We start from the raw sequence: 14,650 nt of genomic DNA, 5'->3' as shown, positions 1-14,650 counted from the left end.
TTCATTGTAGTGCAGATTTCCTTTGCAAGCTTGCTTGGTTGGCCAAAAAGGGCGTATGCGTTTTTTCCTGAATATATTCAGGAAAAAACGCATACGCCCTTTTTGGCCAAGTGCATCATTGTGGACGTTCTGCCTCTTTTCCTATGCTTTCAATGCAATTCCAGTCTACCTCCTGAAATCGGTTTCCTGCAATTCTGCCCCGCTTTCAAGTCCTCTTGGCAGCCTTACTTCAGTCTATTTTTGGACGATAGCTGTCATTTATAACTCTGCAGGTTTGTGAATTACAGTGCCCCTGAGCTCCTTTCTTCAACTCGCTTTCTTTTGAGCTGGCCGCAACACCGCAGGATGGCTTCAGGCCCTAATCTGGTTCCGGTACGGCACGCTGAGCCTTTGGTTATTTCCTCTTCCTGGTGGGAAATGAGAGTTAAATTTGCCCGTCCAGACACCTCCAGCTAGCCTCTCATTTGTTCTCGCTATTCCTGTTCATCTTCCGCAGAAATTGCAAACTGGGCCAAACAGGAGGTTAAAGGCGCTGACTCTCCAAGTGGGGAGAGTGTTAGTAAAGCGTCTGGAATGTTGCACCCGAGTACCAGGGGAGGAAAACTGAGACATATTTGAACACGTCTCCCGATCACATGGTTGATCATACTCTGGGTTCCACATGCATGTTTTAGCTGAAGGAAGAATACCTAAAACCTGGGTAGTTGAGACCCGTGGAATGGGTACCATGCAATATGACTTCAAAGGGTCTTCATTTGCTCACCGAACCTCTCCAATCCTATCACTGCTGCGTTTATGCCCCTGTACACATGCTTGATTCTCTTTCGGAGACATAGCAGTCTATAGGTTTTAAGATACTTACTAGTCAGGTACATTCTTTGGCGTTTAATATGCGGTGTTGAGTCCATTTCGTTGAGCAAGGAGTAGCTCTTGTCTATTCCATATTTGGCTTAAGGAACTTTATCTGTGCTCATTTCAATCTCTGGTTTTATGCAGCACCCCAACTCACCTTTCCCCTTAAGCAAGCATAAGTTGGTTTTCTAAATTTGAGTCCCTGTTCTGTTCTGTAATTCAGTTCCTGTGTAGCCAAGTTTCCATTCCGTGTATTACTGATATCTTATGATGTTTCTTTTTCTGTGTGACTTATTTCAGTTAGAATCATCATACCTGAATCCACTCATTGTGCTGCTAAGGGTCTGATGACATAGATTTCATTGCTGAGTGATATTGCTTTGTAAGTAAATACCACAACTTCTTTATCCATTTTTCACTTTCTGCGATGTTGAACTTGTACTGTAAACGAGGTTCTTGTAAACAGAGGCGTCCCAAATTTTGGGGTGGCTGTGTCTTTTTGATTTTAATTTCCCTAAGCTATAGGACCATAAGTGGAAGTGCCCTAGGTTCTGTTGCTTTGTTTTTTAGATGTTTCACGAAACACCATACACTTCTCCCGAGTGGTTGTTGGCAATTTACATCCCGCCCATCAGCATAACAAGGCGCCCAGTTCTCCATGGCCTGTCCTGCCTTTCTGGATTTTACACTTTTTTCAGATGGCCCTTTTGACCGGGGGGAAGTGAGACTTCATTGTAGTGCAGATTTCCTTTGCAAGCTTGCTTGGTTGGCCAAAAAGGGCGTATGCGTTTTTTCCTGAATATATTCAGGAAAAAACGCATACGCCCTTTTTGGCCAAGTGCATCATTGTGGACGTTCTGCCTCTTTTCCTATGCTTTCAATGCAATTCCAGTCTACCTCCTGAAATCGGTTTCCTGCAATTCTGCCCCGCTTTCAAGTCCTCTTGGCAGCCTTACTTCAGTCTATTTTTGGACGATAGCTGTCATTTATAACTCTGCAGGTTTGTGAATTACAGTGCCCCTGAGCTCCTTTCTTCAACTCGCTTTCTTTTTAGCTGGCCGCAACACCGCAGGATGGCTTCAGGCCCTAATCTGGTTCCGGCATGGCACGCTGAGCCTTTGGTTATTTCCTCTTTCTGGTGGGAAATGAGAGTTAAATTTGCCCGTCCAGACACCTCCAGCTAGTCTCTCATTGTTTCTCGCTATTCCTGTTCATCTTCCGCAGAAATTGCAAACTGGGCCAAACAGGAGGTTAAAGGCGCTGACTCTCCAAGTCGGGAGAGTGTTAGTAAAGCGTCTGGAATGTTGCACCCGAGTACCAGGGTACGAAAACTGAGACATATTTGAACACGTCTCCCAATCACATGGTTGATCATACTCTAGGTTCCACATGCATGTTTTAGCTGAAGGAAGAATACCTTAAACCTGGGTAGTTGAAACCCGTGGAATGGGTACCATGCAATATGACTTCAAAGGGTCTTCATTTGCTCACCGAACCTCTCCAATCCTATCACTGCTGCGTTTATGCCCCTGTACACATGCTTGTTTCTCTTTCAGAGACATAGCAATCCATAGGTTTTAAGATACTTACTAGTCAGGTACATTCTTAGGCGTTTAATATGCGGTGTTGAGTCCATTTCGTTGAGCAAGGAGTAGCTCTTGTCTATTCCATATTTGGCTTAAGGAACTTTATCTGTGCTCATTTCAATCTCTGGTTTTATGCAGCAACCCAACTCACCTTTCCCCTTAAGCAAGCATAAGTTGGATTTCTAAATTTGAGAACCTGTTCTGTTTTGGAATTCAGTTCCTTTGTAGCCAAGTTTACATTCCGTTTATTAGTGATATCTTATGATGTTTCTTTTTCTGTGTGACTTATTTCAGTTAGAATCATCGTACCTGAATCCACTCATTATGCTGATACGGGCCTGATGACATAGATTTCATTGCTGAGTGAAAGTGCATTGTACGTAAGTACCACAAGTTCTTTATCCATTTTTCACTTTCTGTGATATTGAAATTGTACGGTAAACGAGGTTCTTGTAAACAGAGGCGTCCCAAACTTTGAGGTGGCTGTGTCTTTTTGATTTTAATTTCCCTAAGCTATAGGACCATAAGTGGAAGTGCCCTAGGCTCTGTTGCTTTGTTTTTTAGATGTTTCAGGAAACACCATACACTTCTCCCGAGTGTCTGTTGGCAATTTACATCCCGCCCATCAGCATAACAAGGCTCCCAGTTCTCCATGGCCTGTTGCATTTCTGGATTTTACACTTTTTTCAGATGGCCCTTTTGACCGGGGGGAAGTGAGACTTCATTGTAGTGCAGATTTCCTTTGCAAGCTTGCTTGGTTGGCCAAAAAGGGCGTATGCGTGTTTTCCTGAATATATTCAGGAAAAAACGCATACGCCCTTTTTGGCCAAGTGCATCATTGTGGACGTTCTGCCTCTTTTCCTATGCTTTCAATGCAATTCCAGTCTACCTCCTGAAATCGGTTTCCTGCAATTCTGCCCCGCTTTCAAGTCCTCTTGGCAGCCTTACTTCAGTCTATTTTTGGACGATAGCTGTCATTTATAACTCTGCAGGTTTGTGAATTACAGTGCCCCTGAGCTCCTTTCTTCAACTCGCTTTCTTGTGACCTGGCCGCAACACCGCAGGATGGCTTCAGGCCCTAATCTGGTTACGGCCCGGCATGCTGAGCCTTTGGTTAATTCCTCTTCCTGGTGGGAAATGAGAGTTAAATTTGCCCGTCCAGACACCTCCAGCTAGCCTCTCATTGGTTCTCGCTATTCCTGTTCATCTTCTGCAGAAATTGCAAACTGGGACAAACAGGAGGTTAAAGGGACTGACTCTCCAAGTCGGGAGAGTGTTAGTAAAGCGTCTGGAATGTTGCACCCGAGTACCAGGGGAGGAAAACTGAGACATATTTGAACACGTCTCCCGTTCACATGGTTGATCATACTCTGGGTTCCACATGCATGTTTTAGCTGAAGGAAGAATACCTTAAACCTGGAGAGTTGAGACCCGTGGAATGGGTACCATGCAATATGACTTCAAAGGGTCTTCATTTGCTCACCGAACCTCTCCAATCCTATCACTGCTGCGTTTATACCCCTGTACACATGCTTGATTCTCTTTCAGAGACATAGCAATCCATAGGTTTTAAGATACTTACTAGTCAGGTACATTCTTAGGCGTTTAATATGTGGTGTTGAGTCCATTTCGTTGAGCAAGGAGTAGCTCTTGTCTATTCCATATTTGACTTAAGGAACTTTATCTGTGCTCATTTCAATCTCTGGTTTTATGCAGCAACCCAACTCACCTTTACCCTTAAGCAAGCATAAGTTGGTTTTCTAAATTTGAGACCCTGTTCTGTTCTGTAATTCAGTTCCTGTGTAGCCAAGTTTACATTCCGTGTATTACTGATATCTTATGATGTTTCTTTTTCTGTGTGACTTATTTCAGTTAGAATCATCATACCTGAATCCACTCATTGTGCTGCTAAGGGCCTTGTGACACAGATTTCATTGCTGAGTGATATTGCTTTGTAAGTAAATACCACAATTTCTTTATCCATTTTTCACTTTCTGCGATGTTGAACTTGTACTGTAAAGAAGGTTCTTGTAAACAGAGCCGTTCCAAACTTTGGGGTGGCTGTGTCTTTTTGATTTTAATTTCCCTAAGCTATAGGACCATAAGTGGAAGTGCCCTAGGTTCTGTTGCTTTGTTTTTTAGATGTTTCAGGAAACACCATACACTTTTCCCCAGTGGTTGTTGGCAATTTACATCCCGCCCATCAGCATAACAAGGCTCCCAGTTCTCCATGGCCTGTCCTGCCTTTCTGGATTTTACACTTTTTTCAGATGGCCTTTTTGACCGGGGGGGAAGTGAGACTTCATTGTAGTGCAGATTTCCTTTGCAAGCTTGCTTGGTTGGCCAAAAAGGGCGTATGCGTTTTTTCCTGAATATATTCAGGAAAAAACGCATACGCCCTTTTTGGCCAAGTGCATCATTGTGGACGTTCTGCCTCTTTTCCTATGCTTTCAATGCAATTCCAGTCTACCTCCTGAAATCGGTTTCCTGCAATTCTGCCCCGCTTTCAAGTCCTCTTGGCAGCCTTACTTCAGTCTATTTTTGGACGATAGCTGTCATTTATAACTCTGCAGGTTTGTGAATTACAGTGCCCCTGAGCTCCTTTCTTCAACTCGCTTTCTTGTGACCTGGCCGCAACACCGCAGGATGGCTTCAGGCCCTAATCTGTTTCCGACATGGCATGCTGAGCCTTTGGTTAATTCCTCTTCCTGGTGGGAAATGAGAGTTAAATTTGCCCGTCCAGACACCTCCAGCTAGCCTCTCATTGGTTCTCGCTATTCCTGTTCATCTTCTGCAGAAATTGCAAACTGGGCCAAACAGGAGGTTAAAGGGACTGACTCTCCAAGTGGGGAGAGTGTTAGTAAAGCGTCTGGAATGTTGCACCCGAGTACCAGGGGAGGAAAACTGAGACATATTTGAACACGTCTCCCGATCACATGGTTGATCATACTCTGGGTTCCACATGCATGTTTTAGCTGAAGGAAGAATACCTAAAACCTGGGTAGCTGAAACCCGTGGAATGGGTACCATGCAATATGACTTCAAAGGGTCTTCATTTGCTCACCGAACCTCTCCAATCCTATCACTGCTGCGTTTATGCCCCTGTACACATGCTTGATTCTCTTTCGGAGACATAGCAGTCTATAGGTTTTAAGATACTTACTAGTCAGGTACATTCTTATGCGTGTAATATGGGGTGTTGAGTCCATTTCGTTGAGCAAGGAGTAGCTCTTGTCTATTCCATATTTGGCTTAAGGAACTTTATCTGTGCTCATTTCAATCTCTGGTTTTATGCAGCACCCCAACTCACCTTTCCCCTTAAGCAAGCATAAGTTGGTTTTCTAAATTTGAGACCCTGTTCTGTTCTGTAATTCAGTTCCTGTGTAGCCAAGTTTACATTCCGTGTATTACTGATATCTTATGATGTTTCTTTTTCTGTGTGACTTATTTCAGTTAGAATCATCATACCTGAATCCACTCATTGTGCTGCTAAGGGTCTGATGACATAGATTTCATTGCTGAGTGATATTGCTTTGTAAGTAAATACCACAACTTCTTTATCCATTTTTCACTTTCTGCGATGTTGAACTTGTACTGTAAACGAGGTTCTTGTAAACAGAGGCGTCCCAAACTTTGGGGTGGCTGTGTCTTTTTGATTTTAATTTCCCTAAGCTATAGGACCATAAGTGGCAGTGCCCTAGGCTCTGTTGCTTTGTTTTTTAGATGTTTCAGGAAACACCATACACTTCTCCCGAGTGTCTGTTGGCAATTTACATCCCGCCCATCAGCATAACAAGGCTCCCAGTTCTCCATGGCCTGTCCTGCCTTTCTGGATTTTACACTTTTTTCAGATGGCCCTTTTGACCGGGGGGAAGTGAGACTTCATTGTAGTGCAGATTTCCTTTGCAAGCTTGCTTGGTTGGCCAAAAAGGGCGTATGCGTTTTTTCCTGAATATATTCAGGAAAAAACGCATACGCCCTTTTTGGCCAAGTGCATCATTGTGGACGTTCTGCCTCTTTTCCTATGCTTTCAATGCAATTCCAGTCTACCTCCTGAAATCGGTTTCCTGCAATTCTGCCCTGCTTTCAAGTCCTCTTGGCAGCCTTACTTCAGTCTATTTTTGGACGATAGCTGTCATTTATAACTCTGCAGGTTTGTGAATTACAGTGCGCCTGAGCTCCTTTCTTCAATTCGCATTCTTTTGAGCTGGCCGCAACACCGCAGGATGGCTTCAGGCCCTAATCTGGTTCCGGCACGGCTCGCTGAGCCTTTGGTTATTTCCTCTTTCTGGTGGGAAATGAGAGTTAAATTTGCCCGTCCAGACACCTCCAGCTAGTCTCTCATTGTTTCTCGCTATTCCTGTTCATCTTCCGCAGAAACTGCAAACTGGGCCAAACAGGAGGTTAAAGGCGCTGACTCTCCAAGTGGGGAGAGTGTTAGTAAAGCGTCTGGAATGTTGCACCCGAGTACCAGGGTACGAAAACTGAGACATATTTGAACACGTCTCCCAATCACATGGTTGATCATACTCTAGTTTCCACATGCATGTTTTAGCTGAAGGAAGAATACCTTAAACCTGGGTAGTTGAAACCCGTGGAAAGGGTACCATGCAATATGACTTCAAAGGGTCTTCATTTGCTCACCGAACCTCTCCAATCCTATCACTGCTGCGTTTATGCCCCTGTACACATGCTTGATTCTCTTTCAGAGACATAGCAATCCATAGGTTTTAAGATACTTACTAGTTAGGTACATTCTTAGGCGTTTAATATGCGGTGTTGAGTCCATTTCGTTGAGCAAGGAGTAGCTCTTGTCTATTCCATATTTGGCTTAAGGAACTTTATCTCTGCTCATTTCAATCTCTGGTTTTATGCAGCAACCCAACTCACCTTTCCCCTTAAGCAAGCATAAGTTGGTTTTCTAAATTTGAGAACCTGTTCTGTTTTGGAATTCAGTTCCTGTGTAGCCAAGTTTACATTCCGTTTATTAGTGATATCTTATGATATTTCTTTTTCTGTGTGACTTATTTCAGTTAGAATCATCGTACCTGAATCCACTCATTATGCTGATATGGGCCTGATGCCATAGATTTCATTGCTGAGTGATACTGCATTGTACGTAAGTACCACATGTTCTTTATCCATTTTTCACTTTCTGTGATATTGAACTTGTACGGTAAACGAGGTTCTTGTAAACAGAGGCGTCCCAAACTTTGAGGTGGCTGTGTCTTTTTGATTTTAATTTCCCTAAGCTATAGGACCATAAGTGGAAGTGCCCTAGGCTCTGTTGCTTTGTTTTTTAGATGTTTCAGGAAACACCATACACTTCTCCCTAGTGTCTGTTGGCAATTTACATCCCGCCCATCAGCATAACAAGGCTCCCAGTTCTCCATGGCCTGTCCTGCCTTTCTGGATTTTACACTTTTTTCAGATGGCCTTTTTGACCGGGGGGAAGTGAGACTTCATTGTAGTGCAGATTTCCTTTGCAAGCTTGCTTGGTTGGCCAAAAAGGGCGTATGCGTTTTTTCCTGAATATATTCAGGAAAAAACGCATACGCCCTTTTTGGCCAAGTGCATCATTGTGGACGTTCTGCCTCTTTTCCTATGCTTTCAATGCAATTCCAGTCTACCTCCTGAAATCGGTTTCCTGCAATTCTGCCCCGCTTTCAAGTCCTCTTGGCAGCCTTACTTCAGTCTATTTTTGGACGATAGCTGTCATGTATAACTCTGCAGGTTTGTGAATTACAGTGCCCCTGAGCTCCTTTCTTCAACTCGCTTTCTTTTGAGCTGGCCGCAACACCGCAGGATGGCTTCAGGCCCTAATCTGGTTCTGGTACGGCACGCTGAGCCTTTGGTTAATTCCTCTTCCTGGTGGGAAATGAGAGTTAAATTTGCCCGTCCAGACACCTCCAGCTAGCCTCTCATTGGTTCTCGCTATTCCTGTTCATCTTCTGCAGAAATTGCAAACTGGGCCAAACAGGAGGTTAAAGGGACTGACTCTCCAAGTGGGGAGAGTGTTAGTAAAGCGTCTGGAATGTTGCACCCGAGTACCAGGGGAGGAAAACTGAGACATATTTGAACACGTCTCCCGTTCACATGGTTGATCATACTTGGGTTCCACATGCATGTTTTAGCTGAAGGAAGAATACCTTAAAACTGGAGAGTTGAGACCCGTGTAATGGGTACCATGCAATATGACTTCAAAGGGTCTTCATTTGCTCACCGAACCTCTCCAATCCTATCACTGCTGCGTTTATGCCCCTGTACACACGCTTGATTCTCTTTTGGAGACATAGCAATCCATAGGTTTTACGATACTTACTAGTCAGGTACATTCTTAGGCGTTTAATATGCGGTGTTGAGTCCATTTCGTTGAGCAAGGAGTAGCTCCTGTCTATTCCATATTTGGCTTAAGGAACTTTATCTGTGCTCATTTCAATCTCTGGTTTTATGCAGCACCCCAACTCACCTTTCCCCTTAAGCAAGCTTAAGTTGGTTTTCTAAATTTGAGACCCTGTTCTATTTTGGAATGCAGTTCCTGTGTAGCCAAGTTTACATTCCGTGTATTAGTGATATCTTATGATGTTTCTTTTTCTGTGTGACTTATTTCAGTTAGAATCATCATACCTGAATCCACTCATTATGCTGCTACGGGCCTGATGACATAGATTTCATTGCTGAGTGATACTGCATTGTACGTAAGTACCACAAGTTCTTTATCCATTTTTCACTTTCTGCGATGTTGAACTTGTACTGTAAACGAGGTTCTTGTAAACAGAGGCGGCCCAAACTTTGGGGTGGCTGTGTCTTTTTGATTTTAATTTCCCTAAGCTATAAGACCATAAGTGGCAGTGCCCTAGGCTCTGTTGCTTTGTTTTTTAGATGTTTCAGGAAACACCATACACTTCTCCCGAGTGGTTGTTGGCAATTTACATCCCGCCCATCAGCATAACAAGGCTCCCAGTTCTCCATGGCCTGTCCTGCCTTTCTGGATTTTACACTTTTTTCAGATGGCCCTTTTGACCGGGGGGAAGTGAGACTTCATTGTAGTGCAGATTTCCTTAGCAAGTTTGCTTTGTTGGCCATAAAGGGCATATGCGTTTTTTCCTGAATATATTCAGGAAAAAACGCATACGCCCTTTTTGGCCAAGTGCATCATTGTGGACGTTCTGCCTCTTTTCCTATGCTTTCAATGCAATTCCAGTCTACCTCCTGAAATCGGTTTCCTGTAATTCTGCCCCACTTTCAAGTCCTCTTGGCAGCCTTACTTCAGTATATTTTTGGATGATAGCTGTCATTTATAACTCTGCAGGTTTGTGAATTACAGTGCCCCTGAACCCCTTTCTTCAACTCGCTTTCTTGTGACCTGGCCGCAACACCGCAGGATGGCTTCAGGCCCTAATCTGGTTCCGGCACGGCACGCTGAGCCTTTGGTTAATTCCTCTTCCTGGTGGGAAATGAGAGTTAAATTTGCCCGTTCAGCCACCTCCAGCTAGTCTCTCATTGGTTCTCGCTATTCCTGTTCATCTTCCGCAGAAATTGCAAACTGGGCCAAACAGGAGGTTAAAGGGACTGACTCTCAAAGTCGGGAGGGTGTTAGTAAAGCGTCTGGAATGTTGCACCTGAGTACCAGGGGAGGAAAACTGAGACATATTTGAACACGTCTCCCGATCACATGGTTGGTCAAACTCTAGGTTCCACATGCATGTTTTAGCTGAAGGAAGAATACCTTAAACCTGGAGAGTTAAGACCCGTGGAATGGGTACCATGCAATATGACTTCAAAGGGTCTTCATTTGCTCACCGAACCTCTCCAATCCTATCACTGCTGCGTTTATGCCCCTGTACACATGCTTGATTCTCTTTTGGAGACATAGCAATCCATAGGTTTTACGATACTTACTAGTCAGGTACATTCTTAGGCGTTTAATATGCGGTGTTGAGTCCATTTCGTTGAGCAAGGAGTAGCTCTTGTCTATTCCATATTTGACTTAAGGAACTTTATCTGTGCTCATTTCAATCTCTGGTTTTATGCAGCACCCCAACTCACCTTTCCCCTTAAGCAAGCATAAGTTGTTTTTCTAAATTTGAGACCCTGTTCTGTTCTGTAATTCAGTTCCTGTGTAGCCAAGTTTACATTCCGTGTATTACTGATATCTTATGATGTTTCTTTTTCTGTGTGACTTATTTCAGTTAGAATCATCATACCTGAATCCACTCATTGTGCTGCTAAGGGCCTGATGACACAGATTTCATTGCTGAGTGATATTGCTTTGTAAATAAATACCACAACTTCTTTATCCATTTTTCACTTTCTGCAATGTTGAACTTGTACTGTAAACGAGGTTCTTCTAAACAGAGCCGTTCCAAACTTTGGGGTGGCTCTGTCTTTTTGATTTTAATTTCCCTAAGCTCTAGGACCATAAGTGGAAGTGCCCTAGGCTCTGTTGCTTTGTTTTTTAGATGTTTCAGGAAACACCATACACTTCTCCCTAGTGTCTGTTGGCAATTTACATCCCGCCCATCAGCATAACAAGGCTCCCAGTTCTCCATGGCCTGTCCTGCCTTTCTGGATTTTACACTTTTTTCAGATGGCCTTTTTGACCGGGGGGAAGTGAGACTTCATTGTAGTGCAGATTTCCTTTGCAAGCTTGCTTGGTTGGCCAAAAAGGGCGTATGCGTTTTTTCCTGAATATATTCAGGAAAAAACGCATACGCCCTTTTTGGCCAAGTGCATCATTGTGGACGTTCTGCCTCTTTTCCTATGCTTTCAATGCAATTCCAGTCTACCTCCTGAAATCGGTTTCCTGCAATTCTGCCCCGCTTTCAAGTCCTCTTGGCAGCCTTACTTCAGTCTATTTTTGGACGATAGCTGTCATGTATAACTCTGCAGGTTTGTGAATTACAGTGCCCCTGAGCTCCTTTCTTCAACTCGCTTTCTTTTGAGCTGGCCGCAACACCGCAGGATGGCTTCAGGCCCTAATCTGGTTCTGGTACGGCACGCTGAGCCTTTGGTTAATTCCTCTTCCTGGTGGGAAATGAGAGTTAAATTTGCCCGTCCAGACACCTCCAGCTAGCCTCTCATTGGTTCTCGCTATTCCTGTTCATCTTCTGCAGAAATTGCAAACTGGGCCAAACAGGAGGTTAAAGGGACTGACTCTCCAAGTGGGGAGAGTGTTAGTAAAGCGTCTGGAATGTTGCACCCGAGTACCAGGGGAGGAAAACTGAGACATATTTGAACACGTCTCCCGTTCACATGGTTGATCATACTTGGGTTCCACATGCATGTTTTAGCTGAAGGAAGAATACCTTAAAACTGGAGAGTTGAGACCCGTGTAATGGGTACCATGCAATATGACTTCAAAGGGTCTTCATTTGCTCACCGAACCTCTCCAATCCTATCACTGCTGCGTTTATGCCCCTGTACACACGCTTGATTCTCTTTTGGAGACATAGCAATCCATAGGTTTTACGATACTTACTAGTCAGGTACATTCTTAGGCGTTTAATATGCGGTGTTGAGTCCATTTCGTTGAGCAAGGAGTAGCTCCTGTCTATTCCATATTTGGCTTAAGGAACTTTATCTGTGCTCATTTCAATCTCTGGTTTTATGCAGCACCCCAACTCACCTTTCCCCTTAAGCAAGCTTAAGTTGGTTTTCTAAATTTGAGACCCTGTTCTATTTTGGAATGCAGTTCCTGTGTAGCCAAGTTTACATTCCGTGTATTAGTGATATCTTATGATGTTTCTTTTTCTGTGTGACTTATTTCAGTTAGAATCATCATACCTGAATCCACTCATTATGCTGCTACGGGCCTGATGACATAGATTTCATTGCTGAGTGATACTGCATTGTACGTAAGTACCACAAGTTCTTTATCCATTTTTCACTTTCTGCGATGTTGAACTTGTACTGTAAACGAGGTTCTTGTAAACAGAGGCGGCCCAAACTTTGGGGTGGCTGTGTCTTTTTGATTTTAATTTCCCTAAGCTATAAGACCATAAGTGGCAGTGCCCTAGGCTCTGTTGCTTTGTTTTTTAGATGTTTCAGGAAACACCATACACTTCTCCCGAGTGGTTGTTGGCAATTTACATCCCGCCCATCAGCATAACAAGGCTCCCAGTTCTCCATGGCCTGTCCTGCCTTTCTGGATTTTACACTTTTTTCAGATGGCCCTTTTGACCGGGGGGAAGTGAGACTTCATTGTAGTGCAGATTTCCTTAGCAAGTTTGCTTTGTTGGCCATAAAGGGCATATGCGTTTTTTCCTGAATATATTCAGGAAAAAACGCATACGCCCTTTTTGGCCAAGTGCATCATTGTGGACGTTCTGCCTCTTTTCCTATGCTTTCAATGCAATTCCAGTCTACCTCCTGAAATCGGTTTCCTGTAATTCTGCCCCACTTTCAAGTCCTCTTGGCAGCCTTACTTCAGTATATTTTTGGATGATAGCTGTCATTTATAACTCTGCAGGTTTGTGAATTACAGTGCCCCTGAACCCCTTTCTTCAACTCGCTTTCTTGTGACCTGGCCGCAACACCGCAGGATGGCTTCAGGCCCTAATCTGGTTCCGGCACGGCACGCTGAGCCTTTGGTTAATTCCTCTTCCTGGTGGGAAATGAGAGTTAAATTTGCCCGTTCAGCCACCTCCAGCTAGTCTCTCATTGGTTCTCGCTATTCCTGTTCATCTTCCGCAGAAATTGCAAACTGGGCCAAACAGGAGGTTAAAGGGACTGACTCTCAAAGTCGGGAGGGTGTTAGTAAAGCGTCTGGAATGTTGCACCTGAGTACCAGGGGAGGAAAACTGAGACATATTTGAACACGTCTCCCGATCACATGGTTGGTCAAACTCTAGGTTCCACATGCATGTTTTAGCTGAAGGAAGAATACCTTAAACCTGGAGAGTTAAGACCCGTGGAATGGGTACCATGCAATATGACTTCAAAGGGTCTTCATTTGCTCACCGAACCTCTCCAATCCTATCACTGCTGCGTTTATGCCCCTGTACACATGCTTGATTCTCTTTTGGAGACATAGCAATCCATAGGTTTTACGATACTTACTAGTCAGGTACATTCTTAGGCGTTTAATATGCGGTGTTGAGTCCATTTCGTTGAGCAAGGAGTAGCTCTTGTCTATTCCATATTTGACTTAAGGAACTTTATCTGTGCTCATTTCAATCTCTGGTTTTATGCAGCACCCCAACTCACCTTTCCCCTTAAGCAAGCATAAGTTGTTTTTCTAAATTTGAGACCCTGTTCTGTTCTGTAATTCAGTTCCTGTGTAGCCAAGTTTACATTCCGTGTATTACTGATATCTTATGATGTTTCTTTTTCTGTGTGACTTATTTCAGTTAGAATCATCATACCTGAATCCACTCATTGTGCTGCTAAGGGCCTGATGACACAGATTTCATTGCTGAGTGATATTGCTTTGTAAATAAATACCACAACTTCTTTATCCATTTTTCACTTTCTGCAATGTTGAACTTGTACTGTAAACGAGGTTCTTCTAAACAGAGCCGTTCCAAACTTTGGGGTGGCTCTGTCTTTTTGATTTTAAATTCCCTAAGCTCTAGGACCATAAGTGGAAGTGCCCTAGGCTCTGTTGCTTTGTTTTTTAGATGTTTCAGGAAACACCATACACTTCTCCCGAGTGGTTGTTGGCAATTTACATCCCGCCCTTCAGCATAACAAGGCTCCCAGTTCTCCATGGCCTGTCCTGCCTTTCTGGATTTTACACTTTTTTCAGATGGCCCTTTTGACCAGGGGGAAGTGAGACTTCATTGTAGTGCAGATTTCCTTTGCAAGCTTGCTTGGTTGGCCAAAAAGGGCGTATGCGTTTTTTCCTGAATATATTCAGGAAAAAACGCATACGCCCTTTTTGGCCAAGTGCATCATTGTGGACGTTCTGCCTCTTTTCCTATGCTTTCAGTGCATTCCAGTCTACCTCCTGAAATCGGTTTCCTGCAATTCTGCCCCGCTTTCAAGTCCTCTTGGCAGCCTTACTTCAGTATATTTTTGGACGATAGCTGTCATTTATAACTCTGCAGGTTTGTGAATTACAGTGCCCCTGAGCTCCTTTCTTCAACTCGCTTTCTTTTGAGCTGGCCGCAACACCGCAGGATGGCTTCAGGCCTTAATCTGGTTCCGGCACGGCACGCTGAGCCTTTTGTTAATTCCTCTTCCTGGTTGGAAATGAGAGTTAAATTTGC

General features: G+C 43.8%; 1 long non-coding RNA gene across 6 annotated transcripts in view; it reads left to right on the top strand.

The window, feature by feature from the left end:
- The window catches only part of LOC307187927, a 3,519,425-nt gene that overhangs the window by 174,232 nt on the left and 3,330,543 nt on the right, over window positions 1-14,650 (top strand). For 4 of the 6 annotated variants that reach the window (XR_013828744.1, XR_013828745.1, XR_013828747.1 and 1 more), the window contains exon 3: window positions 4,315-4,392. The exons of the other annotated variants lie outside the window; for them this stretch is intronic. This is a non-coding gene — a long non-coding RNA (uncharacterized lncRNA). The remainder of the gene's footprint in view (window positions 1-4,314; window positions 4,393-14,650) is intronic. 6 annotated transcript variants of the gene reach the window in all.

The sequence above is a fragment of the Stenella coeruleoalba genome (genome assembly GCF_951394435.1).
Source record: "Stenella coeruleoalba genome assembly, chromosome: 6".
Taxonomy (NCBI): Eukaryota; Metazoa; Chordata; class Mammalia; order Artiodactyla; family Delphinidae; genus Stenella; species Stenella coeruleoalba.
The sequence above is the reverse complement of the archived record's forward strand: the minus strand, read 5'-3'. Positions and strand labels throughout refer to the sequence as shown.